Source organism: Tachyglossus aculeatus, unplaced genomic scaffold (genome assembly GCF_015852505.1).
Source record: "Tachyglossus aculeatus isolate mTacAcu1 unplaced genomic scaffold, mTacAcu1.pri scaffold_195_arrow_ctg1, whole genome shotgun sequence".
NCBI classification, from domain to species: Eukaryota; Metazoa; Chordata; class Mammalia; order Monotremata; family Tachyglossidae; genus Tachyglossus; species Tachyglossus aculeatus.
In genome coordinates this window covers 48,404-64,259 of record NW_024044911.1, presented here as the reverse complement: position 1 = coordinate 64,259, position 15,856 = coordinate 48,404, and positions in this window count along the sequence as shown.

Below are 15,856 nucleotides of genomic sequence, written 5' to 3'. Positions count from 1 at the left end.
AGATAGACCAGAAGGAACAGCGCAGTGTGGATCAACTGCCACTCTCGGATGTCAGAGAATCCCAGGAGGAGGAATTCTGTCACCGTCGTGATGTTAGACATGGTCTGGGAGATGTCATGAGCTTCCTGTGAGAGTGAAGAATGGTACAAAGTCAACATCCCAAACTGAGCATCTTCTGAGTCTGCTATTAGTGTTGAGGATTTTCTGGAGAAGAGCTATAACCAATCTCAAGAAAATTTATAATGGGATGGGATGACAGGAGGCAGGAGTGCATTTTGGCCCAACAGCAAAAAATAAGATTTGGGGTATCTGTTCAGCAATTAATATGTGCCAAACATAGTTCTAAGTGCTGGGGTAGATACAAGAGAACCAGCACCTCACAATCTAAGTAGGAGGCAGAACAGTTCTTAATCCCCATTTTACAGGTGAGGAAACTGGGCCCCAGAGAGGTTAAATGACTTGTTGAGATCTCCTAGCAGGCAGTGGCAGAGTCAGGTTAAAACTGAGGTACTATGATTCCCAGCCCTAGGCCATGTGGCTACTACTCACACCATCTTCATAAATAATAATTATAATAATAATGTTGGTATTTGTTAAGCACTTACTATGTGCCAAGCACTGTTCTAAGCATGGCGGGGGATCCAAAGTAATCAAGGTTGTCCCACGTGGGGCTCACAGTCTTAATCCCCATTTTACAGATGAGGTAACTGAGGCACATAGAAGTTAAGTCACTTACCCAAAGTCACACTCCTGACAAGTGGCAGAGCTGGGATTAGAACCCATGACCTCTGACTCCCAAATTCGGGCTCTTTCCACTGAGCCATGCTGCATCCCCAAAGCCCTACTAAAAACCCTACTAAATCACATCTCTTCCAAGTAGCCCCCTCTGATTATACTCTCCTTTCCCCACTCTGCTGGCCTTCTCTTCTTTGTCATCTACACACTTGAATCAGTACCCTTTGAGAACGTTTTTTCTCACTCCACCTACAGACACACAGCACTAATGTCCCGATCTTTATTTGCTGCCACTTCCACTACATGTAATTTATTTTAATGCCTGTCTTCCCAACTAATATTGCTAGCTCCTTTTGTTTAATGGTATTCGTTAAGCGATTACTATGTACCAAGCACTGTTCTGAGTGCTGGGGTAGATGCAAGGTAATCAGGTTGTCCCACGGGGGGCTCACAGTTTTAATCCCCTTTTTCACAGATGAGGTAACTGAGGCACAGGGAAGTTAAGTGACTTGCCCAAAGTCAGGAAGCTGACAAGTAGCCGAGTTCCTTGAGGGCAGTGGTCATTTGTGGTGTAATTTTCCAAGCACTTAGCAAACTGCTCTGCACGTAGTAAGTGCTCAGTTAGTATCGTTTCTTTATTGATTAATCTAAGCTTTAGGGTCCGTATTATTTAAGAACTTTGATATTCACCCCACTCCTAGTCGCACAGCACTTTGTCCATAACCTTTTACTCTGCTGCTTCCCCTATCTGTAATTTATTTTAATGTTTGTCTCTCCTACTAGTCTATAAACCCCGTAAGGGAAGGGATCATGTTTACCAGCTCTATTGTATTGTGCTCTTCCCAGTGCTTAGTACAGCGTTCTGCACCAAAAAGCACTTAATGAATACAATTGAGATAGGATTCCAGGTAGAATCCAGATATATTTCCATGCCAGTGATCAGTACATATTTACTGCACTCTCCCACAGGGTCAACCACTGCCTTTCATTGACAGGGATCATGGTAAAGAGTAGACCTCCTCTCAAAATCTACACCCTCCACCAGTACATTTGAACCCATCTTCTACCATTCACTTCTCAGTGGCTTCTTCTACGCTGCTTGTAAACGTGCTCATGTAACCCCTGTCTTAAAAAAAACCCTCTTTATCTCCACAACTCCCACCAGCTATTGTCCTATATCCCTTCTACCATTCCTTTTCAAACTCCTTCAGCAGGTTGTCTGCTTCTTCTCCTTGATTCACTCCAATATGGTTTCTGCCCCCTTTGCTCCGCTGAAACTGCCTTCCTCAAGGTCACCAGTGATCTCCATTTGCCAAATCCAAAGGCCTCCATCCGAATCATCCTTGACCTCTCAGCTGCCTTCAACACTGTCGACCACCCCCTTCTCACGGAAACATTATCCAACTCCGGCTTCACTGACACTGTCCTCTCCTAGTTTTCCGCTCCTTTCTGATTTCTTTCTGATTTCTTTCACAAGTTGGTCTGCCCCCTACGCTCTAAATGGGGGCGTCCCTCAAGGATCTGTTCTAGATTGCCTTTTATTCTCTGTATTTATTTACACCCACTCCCTTGGACAGTTCATTTGCTCCCATGACTTCAGCTACCTTCTCTACATGGATGGTTCTCCAGCCCTGACTCTTTCCTCAGCAGTCTCATATTTACTCTTGCCTTCAGGACATTTCTATTTTGATTTCCTTTTGTCACCTCAAAGTTAACAAGCTGAAAACAGAACTCCTCATCTTCTGCCCCAGACTCTGTCCTCCCCCGTCTTTAGGATCACTGAAGACAACACCACTATCCTCCTTGTACACAAGTCTGTACCCTTGCCATCATCATCGACATTTCTCTCATTTAACACATACTCAATATGCCATCAAATCCTGTGGGGTTTACCTTCACAGCACCACTGAAACCCATCCTTAACTCTCCATTCAAATTGCTGCTATGTTGATTCAAGCACTTACCGTAGTCTGACTTGATGACTGCAGCATCCTCTTGGCTGACCTTGCAGCCTCCTGTCTTTCCTCCATCCAGTTCATATTTCACTCTGCTGATTGGATCATTTTTCTAGAAAAATGTTCAGTCCACAGCTCCCCACTCCTCGGGAACCTCCAGTGGTTTCCCATGAACCTCCGCATCAAACAGAAACTTTTACCATCCGTTTTATCATGTTCAATCGCCTTGCCCCCTCCTACCTTACCTCCCTGATTTCCTCCTTCAACCCAGCCAGCACATTTCACTCCTCTAATGTCATGCTACTCACTGCACCTCTTTCTCATATACCTCACTGAAAACCTCTCATTCACATTAAAGAAACAGCGTGGCTCAGTGGAAAGAGCACGGGTTTTGGAGTCAGTAGTCATGGGTTCAAATCCCTGCTCTGCCAATTGTCAGCTGTGTGACAAGGCCCACTTAACTTCTCTGGGCCTCAGTTCCCTCATCTGTAAAATGGGGATACAGACTGTGAGCCCCACGTGGGACAACCTGATCACCTTGTAACCTCCCCAGCACTTAGAACAGTGCTTTGCACATAGTAAGCGCTTAACAAATACCATTATTATTATTGTTATATTATCATAACGCTGACCTGGAGTGTCCTTAATCTTCATTTCTGACAGACGATCATCCTCCCCACCTTCAAAGTCTTATAGCAAGCACATCTCCTCGAAGAGGTCTTCCTTAAATAAGCCTTCATTTCCTCTTCTCCCACTCCCTCTGCATCATCCTTGCACTTGGATTTATAGGCTCTCTTTACCCCTCCATCAGCCCCTTATGTACATATCTAGACTGTGAGCCCACTGTTGGGTAGGGACTGTCTCCATATGTTGCCAACTTGTAATTCCCAAGTGCTTAGTACAGTGCTCTGCACACAGTAAGCGCTCAACAAATATGACTGATTGATTGATTGATTGATCGATTGATATCTGTAATTTATCTATTTCTGTTAATGTCAATCTCCCACTTCAGACAGTAACCTCGTTGTGGGAGGTGGATGTGTCTGCTTATTGTTATATTGTACTCTACCACATGATTAGTACAGTCCTTTGCACACAGTAAGTGTTTACTAAAAATGATTGATGGATTAATCGAGGACTCTCCAGTCCTCAAAAATCGCCAGTGGTTGCCTATCCACTTCCACATCGAATAGAGATGCCTTGCTCTCAGCTTTTAAAATCTCATTCAGCCCGGCCATTCATATCTTACCTGGCTGATTACCCACTACAACCCAGGCCACACACATCACTACTCTAATGCCAACCTACTCATTGTGCCTCGATCTTGTCTACCTCACCTCTGACCACTTGCCTACATTCATTCATTCATTCAATCATATTTATTGAGCGCTTACTGTGTGCAGACCACTGTACTAAGCGCTTGGGAAATACAAGTTGGCAACATATAAACACAGTCCCTACCCAACAGCGGGCTCACAGTCTAGAAGGGAGAGACAGACAACAAAGCAAAACATAATAACAAAATAAAAGAAATAGAATAAATATGTACAAGTAAAATACATAAATAGAGTAATGAATATGTACAAACATATATACATCTATACAGGTGCTGTGGGGAGGGGAAGGAGGTAAGGCAGGGGGATGGGGAGGGGGAGGAAGGGGAGAGGAAGGAGGGGGCTCAGTCTGGGATAATGATGGCATTTGTTAAGTGCTTACTATGTGCAAACACTGTTCTAAGTGCTGGGTGATACAAGGTGATCAGGTTGTCACATGTGGGGCTCACAGTCTTCATCCCCGTTTTACAGATGAGGTCACTGAGGCCCAGAGAAGTGAAGTGACTTGCCCAAAGTGACCAAGCTGACAAGGGGTGGAGCTGGGATTAGAACCCATGACCTCTGACTCCCAAGCACGTGCTCTTTCCACTGAGCTACGCTGCTTCTCTACATCCTGCCTCTAGCCTTGGAATCCTTCCCTGTTCATATCAGGCAGACTATCGCTCTCCTTATCTTCAAAGACTTAAAAGAATCTCACCTCTTCCAAGCGGCTTTCCCCTCTCAAGCCCTCATTTCCCCTACTGAGGACCAGAGGGGGTTCTCTCCCCACATCCTATAATTTGTGTTTAGTTCAGCATTTAGCATCGTGTTTGGAGTGAGTGCTTGATCAATCCCATGCATTTCAGGAGGAACTCACTGACCTGGGGTGGATTCGTGCCTAATTGCCCCTGCTGCTCTCCTTATCCTGTGGGTCTGCACGCCATCATTCGTGTCTTCTGGAGGTTCGCTAACTGGAAAATCATTTTGATTTTAAGCACCATAGATTGTCTCCTGGGGCTGGACTGTTCTGTGACTGGCACAGCCTCATCCACCGCAAAGTCCCAGAAGTGGGAGCTGAACAAGTCCCAAAGGGTCTCCAGACTGCAGATCCAGGCCAGTGGGGCAGGCCACATTGTTTCAGAGGTGGGGCTATTCCCAGGGCACAACCAGGGAGGAATTGGTTCTGCATTCTCCTCAGTCTCAGATTGAACAAGATAATGTGGTACTCTAGCACCTTGAAGCCAACCCAACAGACACAAGCCTGACAAAAGCATGGCCAGGAGGGACCATAACTCTTCCCTACCAGACTGAAAGCCCCTTGGGGTCAGGGATCATGTCTATTAACTCTACTGTACTCTTCACTTAGTACAGTGTTCTGCCCGCAGTATATGGTCAACTAGTTTGATAGATTGATTGATTGATTTATGAGGACATCCACCTACACAGTTTTCAGATGCAGAACCTCTCTAGATCACTGTGCCTGCATTTCGAACCCCTCTTCACTGACAAGTAAACCTTGGCATTATCTTTGACTCCTCTCTCTCATTCAACCCAAATATTCCAATCCATCACTAAATCCTGTTGATTCCACCTTCACAATATCACTAAAATCTGCCCTTTCCTCTCCATCCAAACTGCTGCCACATTAATCCAATCACTTATCATTTTTCTACAAAAATGTTTAGTCCATGCTTCTCCACGCCTCAAAAAACTCCAATGGTTGCCTATCCACCTCCGCATCAAACAAAAACTCCTCACCAGAGATATTAAAGCACTCAATCACCTTGCCCCCTCCTACCTGACTTTACTACTCTCCTACTACAACCCAGCCCACACAATTTGCTCCTTTAATGCTAACCTTCTCACTGTACCTTGACCTCATCTATGTCACCACCAACGTCTTGCCCATGTCCCACCTCTGGCCTGGAATGCCCTTCCTCCTCATATCAGACAGAAAATTACTCTCTCCACCATCAAAGCCTTATTGAAGGCCCATCTCCTCCAAGAGGCCTTCCCTGACTAAGCCCTTCTTTCCTCTTCTCCCTTTTACTTCTATGACACCCTGACTTGCTCCCTTCATTCATCCCATGATAGCAGCAGACAGCATGGTTCTCCGTGTCCGCTGCAGGGCACAGGAGTTCAACTCAGACTGCGGTTTGGAAAGGAGAAAAGGAGGGAGCAGGGACCAAACTATTTCGGCAACCCAGGGATGCCCCAGGGATGCAGAAGCTCTCGGTGATGGACTCCTTGGCACCTGGAGTGGGCAGACACTTGTTTAGTGTCCACAGGAAACAGCCCAAGGCTCCCCTCTTTGTCACCGAGCCTGAACCTGAGGAAGCCAAGAGTAGCACAGAGTAACAAGAAACAGATAAATACAGGACAACCACAGTCAGGCAATAGAGAAATTGAGAAGCAATAGGACAAATAGAGAATTGAGAAGCAGTGTGGCTCAGTGGAAAGAGCATGGGCTTTGGAGTCAGAGTTCATGGGTTCAAATTCATCCCAGCTCCTCCTCTTGTCAGCTGTGTGACTTTGGGCAAATCACTTAACTTCTCTGTGCCTCAGTTACCTCATCTGTAAAATGGGGATTAAGACTGTGAGCCCCATGTGGGACAACCTGATCACCTTGTGCTTAGAACAGTGCTTTGCACATGTAAGTTCTTAATAAATGCTATTATTATTATCATAATTCTTAGAAATGACACAATTGTCCTATATACACCTGGACAGATAGGAGTTGGAAAACCACACTCTAACATGAAATTCTCAGGCCGTGGGGACGATGGAAGCTGATTTGTGCTGGTCAGGATTTCCTCATATGACAAAATTCAGCACAGAGAGATGGTAAATTGCAGGGTCGATTGCAGTCAGGGAATAGTAGGGTTTATCAAAGTCCATATAGGACAAATTGTTCTGAGTTCATAAACACGACCTCTGACCTCAAGGAGCTCAATTTCACTACCAGAAATTACTAAACTGCCATGAAGTTTGTGAGTCAGACCCCGGAGATAATGTTTACCAACTATATTTTATTATACCCGCCCAAGTGACTAGTAAGCGCTCAGCACACAGTAAGGAGTCAATAAATATCACTGAATGATTGATCAATTCTCTTCTGGGTAAGAGCAGTTGGAGCTTCTTAATTTGATTCATTCCACTAAGATTGTAAGTTATCCGAGGCAAGGGATTGTGAATACCGATGCTATTATACTGTACTCTCCCTAGCCCTTGGTAAAGTGCTCCTCACACAGTAAGCACTTAGTAAATACCATTGATTGATTTAGAATGGTATTTATTGAGGTCCCACTAGCTGCAATGCACAGTAGGAAGCATTTGGAAAGGTAAACAGAAAAGAGAGATATGTCATTTGCTGACCAGGAGGTAACACTCCAACAACAATAAACAGAAAGAGATCTATTGCACATTTTCCCACTCCATCTCATGTCTTCAAAATTCTCTCCCCGTTTTTCACCAAACCCTGCATTTATGCTTCAAACTGACTGCTCACACTTCGTTAGAGAGGAAAATAAAGAAAAGGGGGAAGTGGGAGGGAGGCAGTGTAAATGGGGGAAGGAGAGAAGAGAGGAGAAGGGAAACAAAGATGTTTCTCACTGTAGTAAGGCACGGAGTGCATAAGAATTGTAGTCTGTGTTTTTCCTGGACCCCCTCCATGGAGCATTCATGGCCACTGGTCAAGATTTCAAGCTTCATAATGATACTAATAATCGTGATATCTGTTAAGCACTTAACAGAGAAGCAGCATGGTTCAGTGGAAAGAACGCGGGCTTGGGACTCAGAGGTCATGGGTTCAAATCCCAACTCCACCACTTATCAGCTGTGTGACTTTGGGCAAGTCATTTAACTTCTCTGTGTCTCAGTTACCTCATCTGTAAAATGGGGATGAAGACTGTGATCCCCACGTGGGACAACCTGATTACCTTGTATCTCCCCCAGTGCTTAGAACAGTGCTTGGCACATAGTAAGCACTTAACAAATACCAAAATTATTATTATTATTATTATTATTATTATTATTATTATTATTATTATATTACCATATGCCAAGCACTGCATTAGATATAGTTTGTTGGGTACAAACACAGTCCTTACCCCACATAGGCTCTCAGCCTAAGTAGGAGAGAGAATGAGTATTTTATCCCCATTTTACAGATAAGGAAACAGAGGCAAAGAAAGTTTCACGGACTTTTCCAATGTCACACTAAAGACAGTGGCAGACCCAGGACAAGAATCCAGGTCCTCTGACTTCCAGGCAAGTGCTTTGTCCACTAGGTCACCCAGACAATGCTGAGGTAAAACCCTTCTGGAGTGAAGACTGGTTAAGTAAGAGCCATGGTCAGGGCAGTCCGTGGAGAGGACCTTTTATCCTGTAGATGGCTTCTCCTTTGGGAAATGTTTTGGACACAGCAGCCTTCGCATCGCTGCCTTCATGTGCTCTGCACATAGTAAGCGCTCAATAAATACGATTGATTGATTCATGTCCCGGTTTCTCAGGCTGTAGATGAGGGGATTAAGGGTAGGGGGCACCACGGCATAGAACACAGACACCAGCAGGTCCAGTGCAGGGGGAGAGTCTGATATCGGCTTAAGATAGGCAGACATGCCAGACATGATGAACAGAGTGATGAAGACCAGGTGGGGCAGACAGGTGGAGAAGGCCTTGGAGCTACCCTCCGCTGATGGCATCCTCAGAACGGCTGAGAAGATGCGGACGTAGGAGCCCACAATGAGCACGAAGCAAAGGAAAGCTAAGCACATGCTGATGGCTAAACTCACATCTTTTAGGACATGGTCAGTGGAACATGCAAGTCTTAGCAACTGGGCACCATCGCAGAAGAACTGGTGGACAGTGTTGGGGCCACAGAAGGATAGAAAGAAGGTGCTGGCTGCGTATGTGATGGCACTCAACTGCTGAACCAAGAGGCAGCCAACATGTGTACACAGGCCCCATGGGGCATGGTGATCCCATAGTGCAGGGGGCGGCAGATGGTGACATAGTGGTCGTGGGACATCACCGTGAGCAGGGCCACCTCTGTTCCAGTGAATAAAAATAAAAGGAATACTTGGGCGGCGCAGCCCAGCAGAGAGATGGAGTTGGCATTCGTGAGGGAATTGAATATGGATTTGGGGACTGTGACGGAGATGTAGCCGAGGTCCAAAATGGACAGGTTCTTGATGAAGAAGTACATGGGGGTGTGCAAGTGCCGGTCAAGGGTGGTGATGGCAATGATGCGGAGATACCCTATCAGGGCTGTCAGATAGACCAGAAGGAACAGCGCAGTGTGGATCAGCTGCAACTCCTGGATGTCTGAGAATAGCAGGAGGAGGAATTCTGTCACTCTCGTGATGTTAAACATTGTCCGGGAGATGTCATGAGCTGCCTGTAAGAGTGAAGAATAGAGCAAAGTCAACATCCCAAGCTGAGCATCTTCTGAGTCTACTATTAGTTTGGGGGTTTTCTGGAGAAGAGCTATAACCAAAAGAAAATTTATAATGTGGTGGGGTGACAGGAGGCAGGAGTGCATTTTGGCCCGGATACAACTGCAAAATATAATAATTGGGGTATCTGTTAAGCACTTACTTTGTGCAAAATGCAGTTCTAGGTGCTTGGGTAGATACCAAGATAAACAGCACCTCACAATACCTATCGAACGTATCACTCTCCGTTCCCTGAATCATTCTTCCATTCAGACTCACTTGATCCGTAAAGAGTTTGGGAGTCCCGGTCCTTGCTCTTCTCCTCTTCAGTGTTTTTAGCTGTGGCAGGAAAGTATCTGGGAGCTAACCATTCTGCAGTATTCTCCCAATGCTCCCCTATCCCCCTTGGAGAAAACAGCCTCTTTTCTCTGAGGGATTCGTCTTGGAGGATCAGCCCACAGCTCTGCTAGGGGACTTTGTTGCCTGTGTAACTCTGGAGCCCATGGGTGACATCATCCCTGAGATGTGGCAGTGCTCAGATCTCAGACTGTTTGGCCAGAGTTGCCAATCTCACAGAATGAATGTGGCAATGGGCTTATAGTCCCTCTGCCATGTGCCTTCTGTGTGACTTTGTTTCCAGTCACTCAATTTCTCTGTGTCTCACAGTCCACGGCTGCAAAGTGGAAAGGAAATACCTATTCTCCCTTCCACTCAGACTCTGAATCCTGTATGGGTCAGGGACTGTATAGAATCCGTAGATACTTTATCTCCCCCTGCACTTAGTATGGTGCTTGGCTCGTGATACAAACCGCTACTATTATTAATATCATTATTACTCTTTTTGTTATTGTTCTCGTTATTGCTGGGGGAATAGATTTCCCCCCAGGACCTTCCCTGGGGTGGCCATCATGTTCTTCAGGCTGCAGATTAGGGGGTTCAGGGTGGGGGGCACCATGGTGTGGAACACGGCCTCCAGCAGATCTAGAACAAATGCGGCGGGCCGGGGGGGAGGGGTGGGGCTTGACAAGAGCGTCATATAGGCACAGACTTCGTTAAAAGGAAAAACCGTGATGACTACCAAAAATCTCCAGCGGCTGCCTATCAACCTATGCATCAAGCAAAAACTCCTCACTCTCAGCTTTAAGACTCTCCAGCACCTCGCCCCTTCCTACCTCACCCCCCTTCTCTCCTACAGCCCAGCCCGCACCCTCCGCTCCTCTGTCGCTAACCTCCTCAGTGTACCTCGTTCTCTCCTGGCCCACCGTCAACCCCTGGCCCACGTCCTCCCTCTGGCCTGGAATGCCCTCCCTCCACACATCCACCAAGCTAGCTCTCTTCCTCCCTTCAAAGCCCTACTAAGAGTTCACCTCCTCCAAGAGGACTTCCCAGACTGAGCGCCCTTTTTCCTCTCCTCCTCCCCACCCCACCCCCCCCACCTCCTTCCCCTCCCCACAGCACCTGTATATATGTTTGTACAGATTTTTTACTCTATTTACTTTATTGTACATATTTACTATTCTATTTATTTTGTTAATGATGTGCATTTAGCTTTAATTCTATTTATTCTGACGACTTGACAACTATCCACATGTTTTGTTTTGTTGTCTGTCTCCCACTTCTAGACTGTGAGCCCGTTGTTGGGTAGGGACCATCTCTATATGTTGCCGACTTGTACTTCCCAAGCACTTGGTACAGTGCTCTGCACACAGTAAGCGCTCAATGAATATGAATGAATGAATGAATGAATTAATTAATTAATGGGGGAGGCAGGTGGAGAATGTCTTGGACCAGCTAATGGAGGGTTGGAAACATAAGTACAGCGAAAAAGATGTGAGCCTAAGAAACCACGATGGAAACAAGGAGAAGAAAGAAAAAGCAAATCCAAAGACCATACTGACATCAAAAACAATATGCCTTTTGGAACAATAAAGCAAGGGAGTCACAGAAGACCTGCTGAAGCAGTGAGGAACCACAGAAGGGTGGGGAGAATGCCCCAGACATGATCTTCGCCCCAAACAGCCTCCCATTGAACCAGGAGGTGTTCCCCATCTGCAAGCGGGTTCCTCCACTCGTGACGACCCGGTAGCCGGCAGGGGCTGGCATAAGGCGACACAGTGGTCGTAGGACATTGCAAGAGCTGTGTGAGTCCGCTCAGGGAGGAGATGGAGCAGTTCCTACTCGGGGAACAGACAATGTTATTTGGGGACTGTGATGGAGATCGAGGAAGAACAGGTTGTTTAAGAGAAAGCACGTAGTGGTGTGGAGCCAAGGCTGGTGATGGTAACGATGAGAAGAGTCTCCATCTCTCTACCCTTAAGATTGTGGATTCCCATGCAGAAGAGGTACTCTGTCTGACCTGAATATCTTGTATCTACTCCAGCAGTTAGTGCAGTGCTTGATGCAAAGTAAGCACTTAACAAATGTCACCATTATTATTACGGGACACAAGAGAAACCCAGATGCCACATATCCTATTTACTCACATAAATGCTGGAATTTTTGCTGCATTAAAACAAGGGTGGGGCAGTTGTGTGGCTTATAGAAAAATGAAGTCTAGCAGTGAGACAAGGAGGAGGAGGAGGTGTGGAGTGCCCAGGAACCATTTTAGAACCATTAGATCATTGGAGAGCCTTCTGCATCTCTATACTAAGGACTGTGGCCTGGACCAATATGCCCCTCTCATCTGTAAGGTCCTCCCTCTAGACTGTAATAATAATAATAATAATAATGACGGCATTTATTAAGCAGTTACTATGTGCAAAACACTGTTCTAAGCACTGGGGAGGTTACAAGGTGATCAGGTTGTCCCACGGGGGGCTCACAGTCTTCATCTCCATTTTACAGATGAGGTAACTGAGACACAGAGAAGATAAATGACTTGCCCAAAGTCACACAGCTGACAATTGGCAGAGCCGGAGTTTGAACCCATGACCTCTGACTCCAAAGCCCGTGCTCTTTCCACTGAGCCACACTGCTTCTCTATAAGATCTGCTTCTCTGTAAGATCCTCTCTCCAGACTGTAAGCTCCTTGTGGGCAGGGAATGTGTCTACCATCTCTATTATATTGTACTCTCCCAAGAGCTTAGTTTAGTGCTCTATGCACTGTAAATAATATGATTGATTAATTGACTGATTGCCCCTTCTAATGACTGCTGTGCAATCTTGGACAAATCACCTAAACTCTCTGAGCATCTGTTACCTCACGTGTCAAATGGAGATTAAAGACTTGTTCTTGCTCCCTCTTAGACTGTGAGCCCTGTGGGAAACAGGAGCTGTGCCTGATTTTGTATTTTATCCAAACCAATATTTAGTACAATGCTTGGCATATAGTAAATACTTAACAAATACCGCTATTATTATTACCACTAATAAATAATACTAATGAGAACTTGCCTATGTAAAAGTCTTGAATCCTATAGTTTCAATGCTTTCACTGTCACTTATTCCAGGGTTCTACATGTTGTCTTCCCCAACTTCGATTGTGAGCTTGCTTCCACCACATTACTTAGCACAGGGCCAAGCCATATTCAGCATTTAATAAATACTATCATCAATCAATCAATCAATCAATCATAACTCCAATGTCAAATAATTTTTTGACTTGATCCACATGGGACTGGTCTCACAGCAAATCCTGTGGGCCTGAAGCCCACAGAGGGAGAGAGAGAGAAAGAGAGAGAGAGAGAGAGAGAGAGAGAGAGAGAGAGAGAGAGAGAGAGAGAAAAATAGAGAGAGATAATAGGGGTCCATTCTTCTCACCTGAATGAGTGGCTCCAGTTTGCAGACCATCTGTCCCCTGGAAAACCAGGTTCAAGGCAAGTTGTTCCTTAGGGAACAACTAGTGTGTGGGAAAATTAATGAAATCCTGAGCACGAATCCACTCTGACAACCCCATTGAGACATCTCTGAAAATATCCAGACTCCCCTCCCTGATAGCCTGAATTCTGGGAGATAAGTTCGTTCCAGAGCATTTTCCACACCCTTCAGTGACACTGATTGACCTTCCAGCGATGCACATAGTGACAAAGGGAAACACTAGAGGCACAGCCTGTGTTCCCTGAAAACGACTAAAGCAAAAAAAAAAAATAGCTGCTGATACTCATATTCACTCAGTCTCAAACAGAAAAGGAGTTTACCAAATATGGCTTTTGGAGGCATTGTTCAACTGGCTAACCCCTTGTTGGGAGGGGTAGCTAATATTGGCAGTAATATTAGCCAATGTTTTGGCACTTACTCTTTTTTAGTTTGAAGAAGCTCCTCTTAGGCAGGGAATGTGCCTATCAACTCTAATAATAATAATAACAATCATGGCATTTATTAAGCATTTACTATGTGCAAAGCGCTGTTCTAAGGGGAGGTTACAAGGTGATTAGGTTGTCCCACGGGGGGCTCACAGTCTTAAACCCCATTTTACAGATGAGGTAACTGAGGCCCAGAGAAGTTAAGTGACTTGCCCAAAGTCACACAGCTTACAATTGGTGAAGCCGAGATTTGAACCCATAACCTCTGACTCCAAAGCCCGTGCTCTTTCGACTGAGCCATGCTGCTTCTCCTGAAGCAGCTGTACTGAAGCTGAAGCAGCTGAACCCTACTGTATTGTGCACTCCCAAGCGCTTAGTTCAGTGCTCTGCACACAGTAAGCACTCAACAAATACCATTGATTAATTGACTGACCGACAAGAAACCAATGATGGTGAAGTTCATTCATTCAATCATTCAATCGTATTTATTGAGCGCTTACTTTGTGAAGACCACTGTACTAAGCGCTTGGGAAGTACAAGTTGGAAACATATAGAGACGGTCCCTACCCAACAGTGGGCTTACTGTCACCTATGAATGAGAGTGTGACTGAAAAGGACAATGGGGAGCCACAGTCTCAGCCACACTAGGCACACTAAAAGTTGTCCCTGGTTGTGCCAAACACTGTAATAAACACTGATAAAGGTATAATATTAGTATATCAAGTGCCGTCCATCTTCCTTATGGAATTCCCAATTGAAAGGGGAGGGAGAACAGATATCATTTTTATGGAGGAGGAAGCTGAGGCACCGATAAATTAAGTGGCTTGCCTCAAGTCACTCAGCAGCTGAGTGGAAGAGCCAGGAATAAAGTTAGACACACACACACACACACACACACACACACACACACACACACACACACACACGTGTACATCATCATTAGTTCTTTCTTCTCAGAAAGTACAATCAATATTGTTCTCTGACTAGTCCAAAAGACATTCCCTACATTCTAGTGGGTCCAGGTGGAAACAGATTTTGAGCTTCTCTACAACCACCCGCAAAATGAATGAAAGCCCACTCACTCACCAGTGAAGTGACCCGGTGGCTACTGGTTTGCCTTTGTCTCAGAGCAACAAGGAGTCTGAAATTTTCCTCTAGCCAAAACATCCGTCCGGTATAGGTGAGCATCCTAGTTTGGTGAGGGATGAACTGGGCCATCCCGCTAACATTCCCTTCTTAGTGCCACTGACCACACCCTGCCCTTCAAAATCTGTCCTATACAGTGATTAAAATAAATTAAGGATAGCAGAAATAGTAGTGTAGTAGGGGAAATAGAGTAATAGGGAAAATAGCCTTCCTCACACTCCCATTCCTGGTCCCAAACACTTATTCAACATCCATTTCTGGACTTGTTCATTCTTCCTCTCTCTCTCCTCCAGTTCTTCCATCTTCTACTTTAATCTTCATCTGCTCCTGCTCCTGCTTCCCCACCTCCACCCTCCCATGCCATCTCTCCCTCAGCTCCAGTCAAGCTTTCAACAAAAAAAAAAACATATTAACAAAATAAAATAAATAGAACAGATATGTACAAGTAAAATAAATAGAGTTATAATTAAGTACAAACATATATACATATATACAGGTGCTGTGGGGAAGGGAAGGAAGTAAGGCGGGGGGGATGGAGAGAGGGAGGGGGGAGAGGAAGGAGGGGGCTCAGTCTGGTAAAGCCTCCTGGAGGAAGTGAGCTCTCAGTAGACTCATCTCCGAACAGGACATAATGTGGCTTCTCAGCCCAACATCTGGCTCATCTCCTGGGGGGAAGCCCATGTGAAATAGCAGGGAGCTTCTCCAGAAAGGTTCGGCCTCTCTGAGAGCCTGTCGTTCTCCAAACGGGAGCAAAGAGGAATCAGGATTCTCCTGCATATGCCAGTGATTTCTGCCAGCTGAAGGGTTAAAATGAGCTTTCCAGGCCAGTGAAGCCTTGTCAGTGAATTCAAAATGCATGAGGGCTAGAGATGCCTGATGGGCTCATATAGGACGCTGAGAACAAACTTGCGAGGCTGAGAATTGATTGTAGAAGGCAGGTTTTCAGAAGGCAGGAATGACGGGTGAGTTGAGGTTAGAAAGGAAGACATCTTTTAGGAGTACGTGAAAGAGATCCTTCTAAACGTGAACAA